Source organism: Marmota monax, unplaced genomic scaffold, assembly GCF_021218885.2.
Source record: "Marmota monax isolate L192 unplaced genomic scaffold, Marmota_monax_Labrador192_F-V1.1 WCK01_AAM20220418_F8-fsc00010, whole genome shotgun sequence".
In the NCBI taxonomy this organism is placed as follows: domain Eukaryota; kingdom Metazoa; phylum Chordata; class Mammalia; order Rodentia; family Sciuridae; genus Marmota; species Marmota monax.
Window position 1 is genome coordinate 28,263,481 of NW_026692321.1, and position 19,353 is coordinate 28,282,833.

At 37.7% G+C, this 19,353-nt stretch overlaps 1 long non-coding RNA gene across 2 annotated transcripts in view; it reads left to right on the forward strand.

Moving 5' to 3' along the window:
• LOC124090854 (uncharacterized) overlaps positions 1-17,225 on the forward strand; it is a 38,605-nt gene extending 21,380 nt beyond the window's left edge. For both annotated transcript variants that reach the window (XR_009226569.1, XR_009226570.1), the window contains one exon: positions 16,643-17,225. This is a non-coding gene — a long non-coding RNA (uncharacterized LOC124090854). The remainder of the gene's footprint in view (positions 1-16,642) is intronic.
• The last annotated feature ends 2,128 nt before the right edge of the window (positions 17,226-19,353 follow it).

A 19,353-nucleotide genomic window follows, 5' to 3' on the forward strand; every position in this document is an offset into this window, starting at 1 on the left:
AAATGTTATTTTAAAGAAAGTTCCTGATTTTTTTTTTTACTTTGTCAGTGTCGCTTTTCTTGAAAGATTTGTTTCTTTACACCACATTTTTTCAAAATAGATCAAGTTGTTCAATTAATTTAAAAAATCAAAGTATTAAGAAAGACATCAAACTCATGTAAAAGAATCAGCAAGAAATATGTTAGCTTAGAGGGAAAAACCAATTATTCTGATTAAACATTTAGTTTTTTCCTAAGATTTCTGGTATCTAGGGCAAAAAGGATGCTGTGATAGGTAGCATAAGCCTTGTGTGTTTGGATAAAGAATGCCAATTCTTCGTGAATGAAAACCTTTTTCTAGGAATGCATTTAAAAAGGAATCTATGGTATTGGGAAGACTCAGGCTAAAATTAGCCCTTTAAACATGATGTAAAATTTATTGAAATAAAAATTAAATAACTTTAAAAAGTCCATGTCTTCTGCATCCGTAAAAATAATCTGTCTTGTTGTGGTAATGAATAATCCCTTAAATCTCAGTGATTTAACCCAGGAAAATTTTATTTTTTATTCAGGGCACAGTGTGATGGCTTTCTTGGGTCACTTTTACTGAAATAGAAGCTCAGGTATCTAGTCTACCTTATCTTGTGAGTTCATATCTTCCAGTATGTGTATAAGAAAGAGAAAAAAATGGATATTGCATGAGACACTTTAGAGACCAGGTCTGGAAGAGATACATATTATTTCCATCGATCTTTCTTTGGCCAGTCCCCTGCTCCCAATTGACCTGTAGGGGCAGCTAGAGTATGTGGCAGTTCTGTGTTTTCAGGAGGAGAAGGAGGATGGGCATTCAGTTTTCATCTTAAGACATTTCCTCTTCTGGACCTTAAGTCTGTTTAGAAACACTCTAGTTCTTGGGGTTCCCTGGGATAAGGAAGTATGTCCATCATCTATACACATGTAGAGTTATGATATTAATATAATGTATAACAACAAAAAATCTATTCTCTGAACTGATCAACTAAATACTAAGCACAGGGGCAGTTTTGAAATGTGTTCTCATAAATGATGATAGTTTTGTACACTTAAGTATAAACCCTAACATGGTCAATAAGGTGAGTGATTCTGGTCTTTTCTTCATCACTATTCGGAGCAGCTCTGATTTTAATTGATTCCGTATTGAGATTCCAAAGATTATTTTTCATACAAGAATTTCCCTTCCAGAAAAAACATCTGAAAAGCACTAAATTTAGGCAGGATGCTTAAGGAACCCTGGGCTCCCTTAGGCAAAAGTACACTCAAGGGTCAGAACTATCTTTCACTAAATCCAGGGGCTAGAAGAACTTTCTCACAAGATCCAAAGAACAGGCAGCCAGTGACCTAGGGTGGGGGTGGGGGTGAACCTACTTAATAAAAGGGAAGGTTTTCATAATATCCATATGGTTTGAGCCCTTAGTCTGCACCAATTCAAATTTTAGCTGACCTGAAAAACTGAGCTCTGTGGAGTTTTGGAAAATTAATCAGTACATGCTCAAGAACACTTGCATCCCCACACATTCCTTTATGAAGTTTCATGCCCATACCTTTGGCTTTGAGGTTTGTTTGCTTCATTCAGCTGCGAGTTGGAAAGGCCTGAATTCCTATCACAGCCAGGATTTTCTTCGGCTCCAAGGATTTGTTTGGTTTTGTGCCATTCTATCCCAAGTTTTATTCCTTCCATCTGATTCATATGTTTCATTACCCACTTCAGGACAGAAAGAAAGAAAGAAAAGGCAAAACTGTACCTCTCTTAAAACGGGAAAAGGTTCTGGTTTGAATTTCCTGTCTGATTTTGGGTAGGTTCATTGGCAATTGATGATTTGGATTCGGTTCAGATTGCTGTGTAAATTTCACAAAGCTCATTGCCTCCCTCTGGACCTGGATGGAGAACAGTGAGCTGTGAGACTCTGCTTAAAATCACCACTTTACGTTAGTCAGTTAGCAAGTCCAAAGTGCTTTGTCTTCACCATCTTGCGGCTTTTTACTCCTTTTGCGTGATTGCCAAAGAGACTGATTCATCACCAGCATCTCACATTGGAGGAAATGGGGCTTAGGTAGAAATAGCCACTGTCACCACAGTCCCTCCAGTTTTTGCTGCTGCCTTTTTGGTGGTGTTGTCTTAATAAACCTAAAAAAATATATCTTTTAGATATGCAAAATATGCACAAATAGGATAGAGAGTTCTTATCTATATAACCACACCTCATTTCCTCTGTTATTAATATCATACATGTCTACGGAACATTTTTCATTCTAATGAACCAATATTGATACATTACTATCGTGTTCATACTCTTCTGAGTTCCTTAGGTATAACCTGTTTTCTTTATGTTCCAGGATATCTTGTCCTGGATACTGGTTTATATTTAGTTGTCATGTCTTCTTTCCTTAGTCTGCTCTTTGATTGACTATTTGTTTTGGTGTGTGTGTGTGTGTGTGTGTGTATACTAAGTTGTGAAATTATATACTTGTCATGACCCCCAGATTAAAGGCCAGTGGTTTGGAGAAAATTATAGTTAAGTACTCCTGGGCTCTTAATTGCAAAATTGTTAAGGAACATGCCAAATAATAGAAGTAGTCTGATGCTAGTTTACTATAATAAAAATGGAGAAGAGATAGTTTTGTTTACAGGAAATTGAACAGAAAATAGAAGGTATCCTAGAGATGTAGAGAATTCAGGCCTAAATACCATTCAGGTCTACAGGGACCTACAGGATTTTCAAAGTAAGCACGAACATGTTTCTGCTAGCTGTGTTCATTTCTTTCCGGAATACTGTCTGTCCTTAGTGACTCACAACAGCCACTTTGATACTTTGATGGATTTTTTTTTTAATGTCAGATGTGGTGAGCTGCCTGGGTCTAGAAAGAGTTTGGTACATAGGTTTGAACTTCATTGGTTATTTCCCATGGGAAAGTGAGTTGATTTGATTAAAGATGAAAGACCGTCTCAGTCAGCTGTTTAGGCCATATGCAGATGGAAGGAAGCAGGGAGGGCTGGGTGTATACATTTGTTACAATACTTGGTCCAGATAATTTAGTACAGATTCCCCACCTTTTTATTGGTGAAGGGTAGGGATCGGTAGGTCGAAGGTGATGAAAAACCTTAAAGAATTGCTAGTGCTGATAGTGTAACCCCCAACCCACCCAATCACTGCCCCTAAGTGTGTTTTTGTGGGCTTTGGAAAAATAGTGCTAGAGAAAGTAGAGGGAGGAGAGAAAGTGGAAGGGAATGAAAGAGAGAAAGAGAGAGACAGACAGACAGACAGACACTCAGGGGAAGGAATTGAATGGACTCAGTGTTTCTGCTTCCCTGAGAATGAAATCTCTATGGAGTAGACAAATAGGATTTGGTGGGGTAACTCATCTTAAAAGCTTCAAGCCAAAGTGAACAGAATTCATATACCTAGTACATGTAAAAAGATGGGATTAGGTTTGTGTTTCAATTAAAAAATAATAATTTCTGAACTTAGAATCCATTGGCGCAAGAAATTCTCAGAAACTTTCCATCTTTCTGCTTGCCTCCAGGTGGGCAACTTGGTCACAACCAGCTGTTTACTTTTTACTTGCTGTCTTATGTGATTTCCTAGGTTCTTCTCATTTAAGCAATTAAAATGAAGTGCAAAACTATAGCAAACTTGGATAGATTACTTGGAAAACTTAAAACAGGACAATTATTTTAAATTGTAGCAACCTCTTGATCAAACATTGATTGAAGGGTTGGTGACTTATTCAACTCATTCATATTTATTTCCCCAGAACCGTCTATCCTCTGCCACCGACTTTGACTATTTAACTGATTTGTGAAGCTAGAGAGGGAAACAGAACAAGTCAATCAGTTCTGCTACTTGTTAAGTGCTCTGGCAATGTAGGGGTAGGGAAGGGAATTGAAATGATGCATTTCTATTAATTTTTATTAAAATTAGAAGGAGTATGATATTTTTAATTTTGAGATGTTTGCTGTTTCCTCCTCCCAGTGAGAATAAACACACACACACACACACACACACACACACACACACACCTCTCAAATCTCCAGTTGGGGTGGACTTTGCCCTAATATCTCAGCACCTCCTTGGCTTTTCATATTTACTTTCGATTCATTAAAGATACATTTGCATTTCCAGTCTGCTTAGGCTTGGTGTTTCTGTTGGGAAAGTAAATGGCAAAAGACCACATGACTGCCATGGGTAAACACTGCCAAGGCCACAGCTGCTGCTTAAGGGGAGAGCCTGGGCAGTTTGGAAAGATGAGGCAGTGTGCAGAGAAGACCTTAGTCATGGGATAAAGGAAAATAAAACAAAGGGTTGTCCTTCCTTATTGCCTCTGTTTAGGTCCTCTAGCAAGCAGACTCTGAGATGGAATTAGAAGTGCAAGCTGTCTACTAGGGACTGGCACTTGTGAAGGATAGAGGGGAGAGGGTCAGATATAGGTGAGAAGAGCCTCAGACCTTGTTGCAGATCTAGCATTCATGAAGGGAGAGTAGGAAGGAAAAAGAGTTGAACAGGTGGATCTCAGGGCAGCTCTGAAAAGTCTTGGCTAGGTGGATGGGGAGCCCAGAGCAACTATTTTCCAATTGAGGAATTCCTCCATTGGGCAGACCATCTAGCTTTAGTAGGCTCTCTATCCCTGCCTACTAACCTGTGCTCAGTCATTAGCTGGAAGTAGCTCAGAGAAGCATAGCCTTGGTAGAAATGCAGCAACAGACCCCAAACTGTGGCAGCTGTAGACTAGCAGATAACTGTACTTCCCACTATAGATTCTCTTTCTTATTATTTATATATTGCACATACTTAAGGTATACAATATGATGTTTTATATACATTGTTATGGTTTAAATTCTTTTTGAGAATTTTAATATTTATTTATTTTTTTTTAGTTTTCGGCAGACACAACATCTTTGTTTGTATGTGGTGCTGAGGATCGAACCCAGGCCGCACGCATGCCAGGCGAGCACGCTACCGCTTGAGCCACATCCCCAGCCCAAAACTTTCCTTCTTTACACTTGTTCTGGTCAGGTCCTTTAGTCACAGCACTGAAAAATCTAAAACATATGCATACAAAATGGAATGATCACCACAGTTAAGCAAATATTTTTTCATGGGGAGATCTGAACAGTGCCTTCCCATGGCTGTTATAGAAGTTAAGAAAGGCAAGAAATGGTGAATTCTATCTTGGATATCTGTGGTAGTTTTCCTTCACATCATAGATGAACACGAAGGCTATAAGACTTACAGTGAGTGCTATGAGTTTTCCTTTATCTCTTGAAATCCCAAGGCACCTTGCAAAAGTTAGCCTGACCCAGTTCATTTTCTTCCAGGTACCACATGTGGTTCAAAAACTATCGAGAACAATTTTCAGCATGCTGATTCAACTTGTCAGAGCCAGAAGTCCCTTGGCAGACATGAGAACTATCTCACCTTCAGATCTATGCAGAAAGGGAAATTGATTCGCTGGTGTTTTCATTCTTTTTTTTTTCTTTTTTTTTTGGTGCTGCTTCTAAGTACTGGAGGGTGTTGGCTTTTCTATGACTCAAAAACCATAAATCCTTCCTAAGGTGAAGGATTAATTTTTAAAAATGGAAGAAGGTTAGCTTTTTTTAGTTTTATACTTTAAGTGTGAGAATTGGTTACACAGAAGCAGTGGATCCAAAATGTTACAGCAGGAGAGGGAGATGGGAGCCTAGTTAAACTATAAGCCAAAAGGTAGTTTCCGAATACCACCCTGTAGATAAATTCAGTTTTGTGAAGACCTTTTCAAAATCATTCGGCCACTAATATTCCATTTAGCTTGTCAAAAAATGAGCCTGTCTGTTTACTTTGATCCAAATGTTCATACTCCCCTCCTGATACCTTGCATTTCTGGGTCCAGAGAATGAAATTATTTTCACGTGAGCAATAAACTGGAATCTGAAAAATCAGAGACAAAGGGACAGGAAATTCTACTCCAAAATTCATTGGATTAATAATGACCTCTCTCAAAGTTTCATCTTTTCCAGATGCAAATTCTAGAGTGGGATGACATATTCCATGGTTATCTCTGGAAAAGTAAGTAGTACATGTAGGTACTCCAAGAATTCATGGGATAAAATCAATGCAACCCAGCCTATCTCATGTAAGTGAAGCAGGTGGCTATGCTTATGTAGGAAAAGGGGAAATGAGGTTAGAGAAGATTTGTAAACTGATTTTGCTGTGGACCAATTCTGTATGTTAAGACCTTCCTACTATCCCTCTAAACTGAGTTTCCTGGAGGAAATCTTATCCATTTGCCTGGTTTATCTCAAACCCACTGCTTCACTTCTCATAGCTTTTCTTTTCTTTCTTTCTTTTTTTTTTTTTTCATTTCTTAAAGATCTAGGTATGTGGCCCTGATCTTGGCTTGCTATTGATTTCATTCCTAATGACAGCATGGTGGGAATCATGTTTTTGTTGTTGTTGTTGTTGTTCGTTTTTTAAAATGGTGCAGCTCCTGCTTCAAAAGAAATATAAACTATGAGAAAGCGAGGATAGAAGGTGCTCTGATTTGGATATGTTGAAAACTTAACCTCCAAATTCCTATGTTTATGGTGTTTGGAGGTGGGACCTTTGAGAAGTGATTGGGTCATGAGGGTAGAGCCGTCCCTACTGGATTAATTCATTAATGGATTCATGGATTCATGGATTAATGAGTTAAGGGGTTATCATTGCAGTGGCTTTGTTATAAAAGTGAGCATGCTCTGGAATGCTTGCCTCTCCATGTGATGTCCTCCCAGGTCGTGTTGCCACACTCACCAGAGTCAAGCAGAGGCCTCCACTGTGGTCTTGAACTTCCCAGCTTCCAGAACTGTGAGCTAAATTAACCTCTGTTCTTTATAAACTATCCAGTCTCAAGTGTTTGGTTAGCAACAGAAAACAGACTAAACTAGCAGGTCTGAAGCTGTCTGCCCAGCTTCCCCTCAAATCTTTATTAGAAATAGTTTGACAGTCACTGTTAAAATGGAGAGAGGTTTTTAAAGGGTGTTTAGGTCTACAGCCCAGAGTCTAGTGCTCGTCCAATTAATAGTTTATGTGAACTTTAGTAAATAACATCAACAATAACAGTAGTAATTTAGTGCTTTAAAAATGCTTATGGAGGGCTGGGGCCGGGGCTCAGTGACAGAGTGCTTGCCTAGTATGTGTGAGACACCGGGTTTGATCCTCAGTAACATAAAAACAAATAAATAAGATAAAGGTATGTGTCCATCTACAACTAAAAAAAATTTAAAATAATGTTATGGATAATGAGAAATGTTGGTTAAAATTAATAATATTATAAAGATCATCTACAGGACACATGCATGTACCAAGCACTGAGCTGTTACCTCGCATGCATTATTTTATTTAAATACAACAAAACGAAGAGCAGTGGGGAAACTGACCTTCTTTCTGGTATGCAATTTCCTCTAAAATAGAGTTGGCCAAATCCAGTCCACCTCCTGTTTCCTATTCCACCCATGAGTCAAGAATGGATTTTGGCTTTTTAAGTGGTTAGATGACATTAGAAGAAGGGCATGCCACGACACGTGAAAACTGTATCAGGGTCAGTTTTCAGTGTCCATAGTTCTCATGAGACAGAGCTGTGCTCATTCACTTGGCTAGGGCTGTTTGTGTATGATGACGGCAGGCTGAGTGGCTGTGATAAGGACCTTATGAACCTCCAAGCCTGAAATATGTGCCCTCTGACCTTTAATAAAAAATGTTTGTTGACCCCCACTCAAAACCCAAAACAACTTCTCTCCTTTCACTCCCCAAGTGATGTTTTGGGGCTGGGTTCCACTTTGATCTCTAGGTCTTGGTAACATTTGATATTTTCTCTTAGATCTAGAAAGTTATATCTTATTTATCCTAAAACAATTGCATGGGTTTATATACAGAACATCAGAGGATGTGTTTCTAAAGATATTTCCTATTTGGACATGTGTCACATGACAAAATTTAGGAACATAACTACTAGGTTTCCCTGCAAGTTATTTATCCCAATATTGGGTTGTTAAAGAAAAGGCTCTTCTGATTTCTCAGGTTAATACCTGAGTTTGAAACTTGTTCAGATGTGTATGAATTTTTCTCTGCATAAGGCTTCTTTTTGATTTCATTTTTTTTTTTTTTTTTGGAAAGGAATGAAGGGGAAGAAATTAAAAGCAAAGCAGTTCCCACTTTAAAAATGAGATGCTGGGGCACTGGAATGAGAAGAGATTCAGTTGCACGGTTGGAGGATCAGAGAAAGAGAGAAGGCAACTAGGAAAAGTACTGTCATCTAATGAGAAGACAGGCGTGTGAGGAGTCCGATTTAGGAAGCCGGGAGCCCAGGGAGATGAAAAACCATATACCTCAGGGGTAGGCAGGCTCCACCAGGAAGAGGCCCAAGGACATTTTTGTGGTAGTTAAATTGCTTCCTGCAGAATCTCTGTAACTGTTGGGCATCTGAGACTTGCCTCTTGGGTGTCCCTGTCTGGGTGGTATAGCTGTGATTGCATGTGAAGGAGAAAACATGAAACGCCCCATCTATGCAGAGGAACGCGGTGTACCACCTCCCAGAGAAGAAGCAGGGCTGCTTGACTCTAAGCTGCATTCCTGAGCTCTTCTAAGGATGTGGTAAACAAACTCTCAGGATCCAGAGATTCCTGATGTGAAGCACTTTTGACGTCTTAGTTGCTCTCTTGGCACTGCACTGTACTTTGCAAGAAAATAATTATTTTGACGATTTTATTGACTGGTCTAGCCACCAAACAGACCAGCTATTTTCTTCTCTGCCTTCTAAAACTGTTCCAACAAAATACAAAACATTAACTAATCAAATTTCCAAAATGATGGAAAACCAAATACCAAGGTGAGGGGAGATAAAGTATGGTGTAAATAAAGTAGAGATGAGAGCTTTACAACTTAAACCTGTAAACTGAAGATATGCTACTCTAAGTTGGTGTGTGAAATTACACACACTTACAGGAGCCAACATCTGACACTAAGTATTTTTAAAACATTCTTAATTGACTCATCAATTGTACATATTCATGGGGTACAGTATGGCATTTCAATATATGTATACAATATATGATCAGGTCAGGGTACCTGGCAGATTTATTACCTTAGATGTTTATTATTTCTTTTTGTTGGAAACATTCAAATCCCTCTCTATGAGCATATTGAAATATTCAATTAATTGCCATCATCCATAATTATCTTACTGTGCCTTAGAACAGTTAAAATGGGTTTTCCCTTTAACTCTTAAATCTGAGAGCTTTTATTTAATTTTGAGAGCTCACTTAACTCATCTTGGATACGTCTATTATTCTTCCCACACTTTTTTTTTGTTCAATGCTTTTTAAGAGAAATTCACATTATATTAACTACAAAAACATACTTAAGTTTCATCTGTGATTGGTACTCCTTTTTGCACAGACTATGGTAAATTTTTGATGCCTATAAATGTTTTCTTTTTAGGGGAAGGGACTGGGTTCATGAGGGGGCAAAGTATTTGGAAGTGCTTATTATGTAGTGTACCTGTTCAGTGAAAGAATTTATTCCCTTTATGTGCCCAATTACAATTTAGTTTATAATACAATGATGTTCTTTCAGACATCAGTGATATAAACCCATTTTTTTCTTTCTGCTAATGTAAGCAAGGTGGCATGTCCTCAACTGATTGTTAGTAATTTACAGAGGTTGCTTCTTTTTCCTACTATATGAATCCCTATGTCAACTACGGCTGGACAATTTTTTTTTCCTATCAAATCCCACAAAACAATAGAGAAATATCAAATAAGAAATTTCCCACCAAACCAAAACAATGAAAAAGAAAACTAGAAAGTAGTTTAACAATGTATTTTTTAATTTAAATAATACAGGAATGTATAAAAATAAAAATTATTTGTTTTTACATTCTGATAGTAAATATTTATCATATGGGTATATTTTTATGCTTTAAAAATAGTGTTACTTTTTGTACACACTATAATAAACTTAAAAAAAGAGGAAAGTATAAATAAGATGAAAAAATTCACCCCAAATCTTTTTTTTTTTTTTGTGGTGCTGGGGATTGAACCCAGGGCCTTGTGCATGCGAGGCAAGTACTCTACCAACCGAGCTATATCCTCAGCTACCCCAAATCTTAATCACCCAGAAAAGAAACCATTGTTAATATCATATCATGATATCACGAATAGCATATTAGAGTCCATCATTTTATGTATGTGTATATATATATATATATATATATATATATATATATATACAGATCAATTAAAAATACTTTTATTAAGATGAACCTTATTATAGAAGACACTTTAATGAAAAAAGTATGATTGTACTTAAAATTAATAATAGAAAAAGAATCTAAGACTTGCTGAACTTCAAATAAATGTCCTTTTGAACAAGATATATTGTTTACTAAGTTTCCTGTCAGAATAAAAAATGTTTCAAAAGCAATAATCAGAAAAATTTTAAGCTATAAATATCCATCTTACATAGCATTCTTAAACTTTCTCTCATTCCTTCTTCCCCATATTTGGTTAGTACATTTTTAGAAATATGCCATTTACATTTTTCTACAACCATAATTCTCTTTGTTCAATTATTTAATTATTTAGCTCAATGTTTAAGTGGATTTAATTGTTATCAGATTTTAGAGCTTGGATTTTTTTTTTAACTTCCATGTTCTTTGTTTTGATTCGTATTTTAATGTTTCCCAGCCAAGCAGTGATCATGGATATTATACTTCTTGGATTCTATCAGGTTTAAGGAAGCCTATTTGCTGTTTGTCTAGTCAAATGGCATCTTGGCTGGGTGCTTTGTTCTTGGACCACACCTTCTTTTCTTCAGACATTGTGAGTGTTGCTCCATTGTCTTTGGAATTTACTATTGTTATGAACAAGTCAAACATTTCTCCCCACTGTACATGATTTCTTACTTTCTGATTGCTTACTTGAAGGCTTATTTATCTTTGAATTTTAGTGCATTTGAATTATGCTCAGTGTAGTATTTGGTATTAAACTTTTCTGGAAAACAGAAAAAAAGAGCTTCATATTCAGAGTATTTTTCCCAACAGTTTCAGGGAAGGTCTCTTGTATTTATATGTTTGGAGTCATGTTTTCTTGTTGGGTTTGTTACTTTGAGGACAACAATTATTCTTTTGTTAGGTCATGTTGGTCTTTCTTCCATATCTATTAGTTTATCTCTAAATGCTTTGATGTCTCTTTTTAAACTTTACCGATCATGGATTAGTTAAGGTCCTTCTTCTATGTCAGTAATTTGTGTTTCTTATTGTTTCTAAAATATTAATTTTTAGTGATATTGTTTGGGGCTTCAGTTACTTTTCCTATCTTGGAATGTTGTTATCATCAGGACTTTAGATCTTGTTTTATCCAGACCATGTGCTTATTAACCTTTTCTATATAACAAAACAATTTTCTTTTGACTCTTAGTGTTTTCTTGTTATTTAGTTCTTTATCTTTCCTTTGCTTTTTTCCTCCTTTATCACATAAAATTTATATAACTGCCATACCATTTTTTTTCTCATGTGTGTTTATCTGGTTCTGTCCAGACCTTCTCTTTGCTCTGATGAACTGAGGGTTACTTTTTATTCACATTATTTGTAATCGTCTGTGCCCTAAAAGATGGAGATCTATGAGTGACTATCCTTTTGTTCTATCCACTGCTTCTATAAATCAAGAGCATGACAACAGAAGGAGAGAGCCCAGCTTGGCTACTTTGTCTTTGTAAAATAACATGGGTGCTGCTTATTGTTCCAGTCCTATGTCCTATGTCCAGACCTGCTTGAGAGATGTTCTCCTCAACTGTGGGAAGGCAGCCTGGGCCCTTGGATGGTACAGCTGTGGAGCTTTCTTTTTTGTAGAGCTAGTCCCTGTTTCACTACCTTTCCCCTCCAGCATCTCCTCCACCAACATGTTATTTGAAAAGGAAAAGATGATGACTAAGTTGGCTTCTCTCCAGACTTGATTTCCTCAAATCAGTGCCATCTCTGGGGGGCGGGGGCATGGATAAAACTGTGCAACTTCTCTGTTTCATTTCACAATCTTCTAGTCAGATTTTGAAGTTTTTTGTTTTTTGTTTTGTTTTGTTTGTATTAACATACCCTATTTGTTTGTTTTGCAGCTATCAATAATTTCTCCTCTAGATTTTAGGCTTTCTATTTCCCCCATTATTTTGTTAGATACTAGAAAAGGAATTACAGTGGTTTGGTTTTAGTCTGAAGTCTTAAAACTTAGACAAGATAATGCAAAAATTACATTCAAGAAATATGTAACTGATGATAGAGTTGCAAATTCCATATCATAACCACTCAAAAGGGAGGTCATTGGGAAGAGGTATATGGTGACAAGTCCAGAAACTGCAAAATGCAAGAAAATGCAAGAGAATAAAAGCATAATAGAAAAGAGGAGGATTTTTTTTTAAAAGGGAAATTTTATTGTTTCTGATGATACTGCTTTGATAAATTGCTTTGGTAATTGCCTATTTGGACTGAGGGCCTTGGTATTGGGAATGCATTATTACTGTGCTTTGAAATTCTGGTACACTTTTTAACTTTTGAAAAATGGTTCTTCCTGTTCTAAGAAATAGCTTGGCTGTTTTTATTCTAAAACTCTAGAGTTTATGTTTGAAATAAAGTCTTATTTTCTTATGCAACCTTGAAATCTTAACAGATGTTTGAAGCAATGACTTAGATTTTAATATTTATTTTGTAATCTGAGACATGTTGGCTAAAGGGCCAATAATCCTGAAAGTTTCTGTCATCTTACATCACAGACTGTAGCATTGGAGGGTACTAAGAAAGCAGAAACCAACTGAACACTGGGCAAGAGGAAATGTTTAGGATGGTAATGGGATCAGAATTAGGCAGAGAAGTGGGAACAATGCTGGGTACAAGCCAAGAGTCAGGATAGGGACCCAAGGTCTTTGCAAATATTTACTAAGGGTGCCATAGGAATTGCATTAAACAAAAAGGCAAGTGTCCAGCTAAAAGCCACCAACCAGGAGAGCCATAGGGATCAGGACCAAGGTGGGCAGGAAGCAGTGTTCTAACAAGGAGTGGAGCTGGAAGTTGCTTGTTTTCTGTCATCTTTATTTTAATCTTGACCGTGGGAAGAGTAAACTGAGATGGAAACCTGCAATGATGAGAACCGATCATTCTGACTGAGTGGGGCAAGAGAGAAAGAAAGAAAGAGCATCTTATCCCTTTGATATCCTCCAGCTGTCTAATTGACATATTTCTCTCCTCTGTCATGGTAGGCCTGCTTCAAGATTGAATTAATTCTGAATCAATATTTACAAGTATTTGATTTCTGATTTTTCTCTTTCAAATTCAGTTTTTAAAATTGAGTTCAAAACTTGATTGAGGAAACATATAATAAATGGTACTTAGTTCAAATACACTATTTGAGTTTTGACAGAAGCATGTATCCGTGAAACCACCAATACAATCAAGATAGCATACATTGCCATCAAAATGTGGAACATTTTCCCTAACTTGCAATTCCTCACTTCTTTCACATCTTTCTCAATTCATTTTTTTTTAAATTTCTGTTTTCATTGTGATGAAATATACAGGGATTTTTAAAAATTAGAGAAATGTTTATCATTTAAACATATTAATAAAAGTCATTTTAAAGTCTATCCATGTGAACTCTAAAATCTGAATTCCTTTTGTCTTTTTCCCTCTGGTTTTTTAGTCATTAGTCTGATCTTATAATCTATCTTGTAAGTTTTGATTAAACGCTAGGCATGATTTATGAAAAGATTACAGCAAAAATTGGAGGCTCTAGATAGTGTTTTCTTCCTTGGAGAGAGTTTAGAGCAGAGAAAGAGACATCCCCTTAATCCAGTCTGGGGACTGTTCTAATTTGAAGCAGAGTTTGGTCTTGGTAAGGATGAGTCTATCTCTGGTTCACCTTTATTCCTAAGGTGAAGCCCTTTAGAAGTTTTATCTGAAGCCTGGATTTATTGGCATATCAGCAATCCTCCTCCTTGGTGAGCTCTGAAGTTCTATTGAAAGTGCATTTTTATCTTTTCAGCTTCTCAACCAATGCTTACAACTTGACAAATGTCTTAGGGGAGAAGAACACTGCTTGGCTCAGAGCAATGCTTGTCTCTTCCTGTAATCTTGGCTTCAAGTCTTGGCTGGCAGCTGTGTGATACCTTCAAACACACACACACACACACACACACATACACACACACACATACACACACACACATACACACACACACACACTGAGCTATGCATTATCTTGTGTGCTCTTGGTTTGTGGCTTCTTTGCCTCATTATTAAGGCAGTCATCCAAACCAGTAATCTGGGTGTCATCTTTAATTTTTCTTTTATTGCCTGAATCTAAGCATTCACCAAATCCTGTTTTATCTTGTAAAAATTCCTCTCATCTCTCCTTTCCCTTATAATAAGGTTACTGTTTTAATTTGGAACTCATAATTTTCTTTCTTTGAGCAACAATATTCTAAGCAGATTTACAGAGAAGTGCACACAAGTGTACAAAAGTCAATCTGTTTGAAGTCTATCACAGCCATGTCCACGTTCTGAGGCTCCTGGTCTCTGGGTTCTGTGATCTAAGTTTAGAGCTCGGCCTCCAGCCCAAACTTAAACACTAGGAGCGCACTTGTCGAGGGATAAGAAAGAAGAGGTAGAAACTTCACACAAACCCCAGCAATGTGAGAAAAGCTGCCTGAGGAGGGGGGGGGGAAAGTGCCGCTGTCCCCTATTAAATTTTCTCCCAACTAATCTGTTACAGGTTTATGCTAGGAAAGAAAAAAAAATCATTGTGAGTTCAAAAAATATGCAAGTCAATCACTACTAGCAGAATATGATGAGTGAAATTCATTTTATTGTTTTGAGAACTTTTCATGAAGACTAATGAAGAATAACTTGGAAGAGGAGCAACCATTCTTTGAATTTTTCCTCTTCATTCTAACGCTGTCTGTTTTGGTAACGGAGGACTGGTTGAATAACTCAGTGATGGCTGGAAGTTTTATCTCTCACTACAGCTTTATGGAAAGTGGTATTAACAAAGTCAGAGGAGAAGTGATGATCAAATCTTAGAGTGAGAATAAACCAATGTACTAGCTGCTTCTGCCAATGTCAGGGGCTGCACAAGCTGTCATCACAGCCTAGACCTTAATTTATGAGTTAGTGCAAATCAGATATCATTTTTAAGTACACTTTCAAGAAAACTTGCCAGGAATTCCTTTGGGCAACAGAGGATCCTCTTGTAATACAAACCATTCCAAATTTGGGAGAATACAATGAGAGAGAAATTTCAACAGTCTGCCAAAATCAAGTTATTATGTGAGTCAGGAATAATGCACTTGCCCTTTAGTTGGGGGACTAACTTGATTAAAGAAAAAGTAAGCTGAAACATTTACTAGAAAGCAAATGATCTTGTAGCAACAGCTAATCTCTGACCTGGGTGAATTTTTTATCATCATGCTTTAGAGAGAACACAGAAGACCCCTGAGGACCAAAGTGCCATCATCAACTGATCACCAATTCCTGATCAGAAAATTCATGGGTCCTGTAAGGGAAAAGAATGTACAGTAGTGATCTTCACACTGTCGCTGCGCATTGCAGAACCTTTAAAAACCTGATGCTCAGAGACTTTCAAAGACTGTACTAATTAAATGAGAATATCCAAGGCTGGGCCCTCAGGCATGATTAGTTTAGAAAATTCTCCAGATGATTCAGAAATACAGTGAAGATAGAGAACCAACCAGTGTTTCCAAGCAGAGAAAGGATTCTCATCCTAGTTGCACATTACAATCACCTGGAGAAAATCTGAAAAACTACCAATGTCAGGTTTCACTAAGAATTTAAGCAAAGTGTGCAAGGGATAGGGCCCAGAAGGTTTTCACCTCATGGCCTGAGTGGTTCCAGACCCAGCACATCAGCATCATATGGTAACTTTTTAGCAATGCAAATTCTTGAACCCCCAACCCACACCAATGGAACCAGAATCTCCAGAGATGGGGCCCAGTGTTTTGCATTTTAACAAGCTCTCCAAGGGATTTTGATATATACTGACATTTAAGAACCACTAGTTATAGTGAATAAGAGCTGCTCTCTGGGACTAAACTGTCTAGGTTCAAAGCTTGCCACTTACCTATGGAGTAAGTTAACTTTTTTGTGCCTCAATTTCCTCTTCTGCCAAATGGAAATAAGAATAGGGTCTCCTAAGAGCATTGCTAAAATGTGCACCATGAATAACTTTTAAGCAGGGACTGACATGATAAACTCTAGGGATTGCTTGCTAAATAAGCATGTATATATGCTATTCTAAAGAGATGTGACTCTGCTGATATTTAGTAGGCATCATCTGTCACCGCTGCAGAAATGTAAGTGGGCTTGCTCCTGTGATTTCCTATCTGATACCTGGAAGCCTTAAGTCTGTGGACCAGTCTCCTGGCAGGCAAATTCCTGGGAAGATGATCTTTCATGGGGAAAATATTAAAAACTGTAGGTAATTTTCCAGTCTGTAGAACTTGTCACCTATTTGTAAGTGATTTTTGAATTATTACTCATGTGGAAAAGTGGGGGTTTGAAGTTGGGTTACAGGAAAAATTGGGTCAGCTTTCAGAGACTTCTCACTCTCTTCACAGCAGCTGAATCCCACAGAGTGAAGATGAAGGCAGCCTTCGTGAGAGAGCATTCCCCAGGATTCCCTTGAAGAATGTAAGACCAGCTGGAATGAAACTTGTTGAGGTCCTGAGGGAAGCGTAAAATCCAACAGTTATTATGGAATGGATTTTTCTAAAGAAAGAGTGCATTTGCTTTGATGACATCTTTGTAGCATTCGGTTGCCTTCTAGAAAGCCCACTGAGAATTGGGGCTCTTCCGGGAAGCACTCCATTCATCTGTTGAAAGAATGGCTTGTTATGGCACCCCCTCACCTTACAAACTGGATTTCCCTCCAAAGCCTGTTTGAAATATTTTCCCTAATCTTGGATGTGTTTCCCCACAAGCACTGCTGTCTCTTTTTCTGTTGCTTGATATGGGATGTCTCCTGCAGATCCAAACCTACACCTGTAGCATGCAGCACAGCACCTGTACCGTCGCTCGCCATAGCCCTTGCCTCAGCCTCTGAAAGTTTTCTTTATGAAAATTAATCCTTCCTGAAGGATGATCACAGATTTGAAGCCAGCCTCAGCAATTTAGCAAGGTCGTAAGCAAGTGTCTCAAAAAAGGGCCGGGGATGTGGCTCAGTGGTTAAGCATTCTTGGGTTTGATCTTTGGCACCAAACCAAAAAAAAAAAAAATTCCTTCTTAAGGAGAAGAATCATGTTTTATACATCTTTTGTATCCTTTATGGTTCTGAATACATAGTTCTTAATAATTGGATGTTTTTTTCTATGTTTTTCTTTTTATCTTGACTGCCTAGAAGCTCTGCCTTAAATATAAAAATTAAATTACAGAAGGAATTTCATTGCTGATTCACTTAATTCTTTATATTTTTATGTGGTTTCAGTTGGCTTTATTCAACTTTTCAAAGAATGTAGAATATCACTTTATTAAAGATATATTTTAGTTCAATTAAACCTTTTGTACCAAATTATATTTAATATCCTACACACTTCAAAAACTCTGATTTAAAGAAGTTCTTATTTCATACTGCTTAAGGGAAACATACATCAACAAGACATAACAGTTATAAATATATATGCCCCAAACAATGGAGCATCTACATTCATCAATCAAACTCTTCTCAAGTTCTAGAGTGGAATAGCCCACAACACAATAAAAAAAAAAAAGAAGTTCTTATTCTGGGATATATATGTGTGTTTGTGTGTGTGTGTGTATGTGTGTGTGTGAGAGAGAGAGATTGTGTATATATATAAACACACACACATATATACTTAAGTGTGTATATATGTATATGTACATGCTTACATGAAGTGTGTATATACATATATACATATCTAGACACCCACATATATACACACTTCATGTAAGTATATATATGTATGTGTGTATATGTATGTAGTACACAGATATACATATGTATGTGTGTATATGTATATATATATATATATATACTTACATGAAGTGTATATATAAGTACAATTCATGTAAGTATATGTGTGTGTATGTATATGTACATATATACACACTTCAAAGGAGTTTTTATACTATATAGTATACTATATAACAGTGTATATATAATGTATATAGATAACATACTATATATATTCCTATACATTACACATATAATGTATAAATACATAAGTACTTATATAAAATAGTATATATACATATATACACCTACACACATGTATTTATACATTGTGCATGCATGAGCACACATTTTTAGAGAGAGAGTGCCTCTAACTTTCATTAGTTTATCCAAAAATTTTATGATTGTCTTCTTGCCTTCCCATGCAACCAAAAGTTAAAAATCACTGAGTGAGTAGGACCTGGAAGTAGTATCCAATAATATGAATTCACACAACTCTGTCCTCAATTCCCCCTCCCAGTCAGTAAACATCATCATTCATTTTTTGCCTTGCCAGCAATTGTTCTTCTGGCCAAGCAAGCAGATGAATGACTATTAATGGAGCCAGTTCAAAGCAAGGCACAGTTGGCTGGCTTTGGATCCCCAAGGACACCCTCAATTAGACTTTGGCTAGAGGGAGGTCAGAGCTCAGTAGGTGAACCCTGCCTCTGAAGAGGGAGCAGGCTGTCTCTCCCAGAGAGGGCTGGTGACCGGCAGCGCACAGGCGCCAGGCACAGAGATGCCTGCTGGTTATGCTGTGCTGTGCTGTGCTGTGCCCAGAGCCGGAGGCAGCAATGGCACCTATAAAACAGAGAGCTGGGTGTCAAACCACAGAAATGAAATCTACCAAAGTGTTGATGAGTCATAGCAGTAGCACGTTTTGAGTCCATGCGAGGAGCGCTTCCCAGGAGACCCAAGACAGTATTTTCCAGAGATGTTTGGTTCGGATCCCCTGAGCTGGCTCAGGATTTTGTGCTGCTGCTGAGGGGTGTGGAGTGCTTGAATCCTCACTTCCCCATCCTCTTCAGCCAGAGAAGCAAGGCCCTGAGCTGTTTAAGGGTAAAGTGCGCACTAAGTCACTTACTCCTTTTGTTTCCCTGTAGAAGAGCTTGGCGGTGTTAGGGCTTCTGCCTCCTCACTCTGTCCTCTCTAGAGGAAGAGGAGTGCTGTATCTGATGAGGGATCTTGGGGGGAGCACCTGAGAATCACAGCCTCAGCCCCACAGCTCCCCTCTGGCTTAGGGTCAGCCTGCCTCAGAGGGCATGTGCTTTCTCCTTGGTTGTTCCGTGCTATGTTTTTCCAGGGCAGACTCCTTGATGG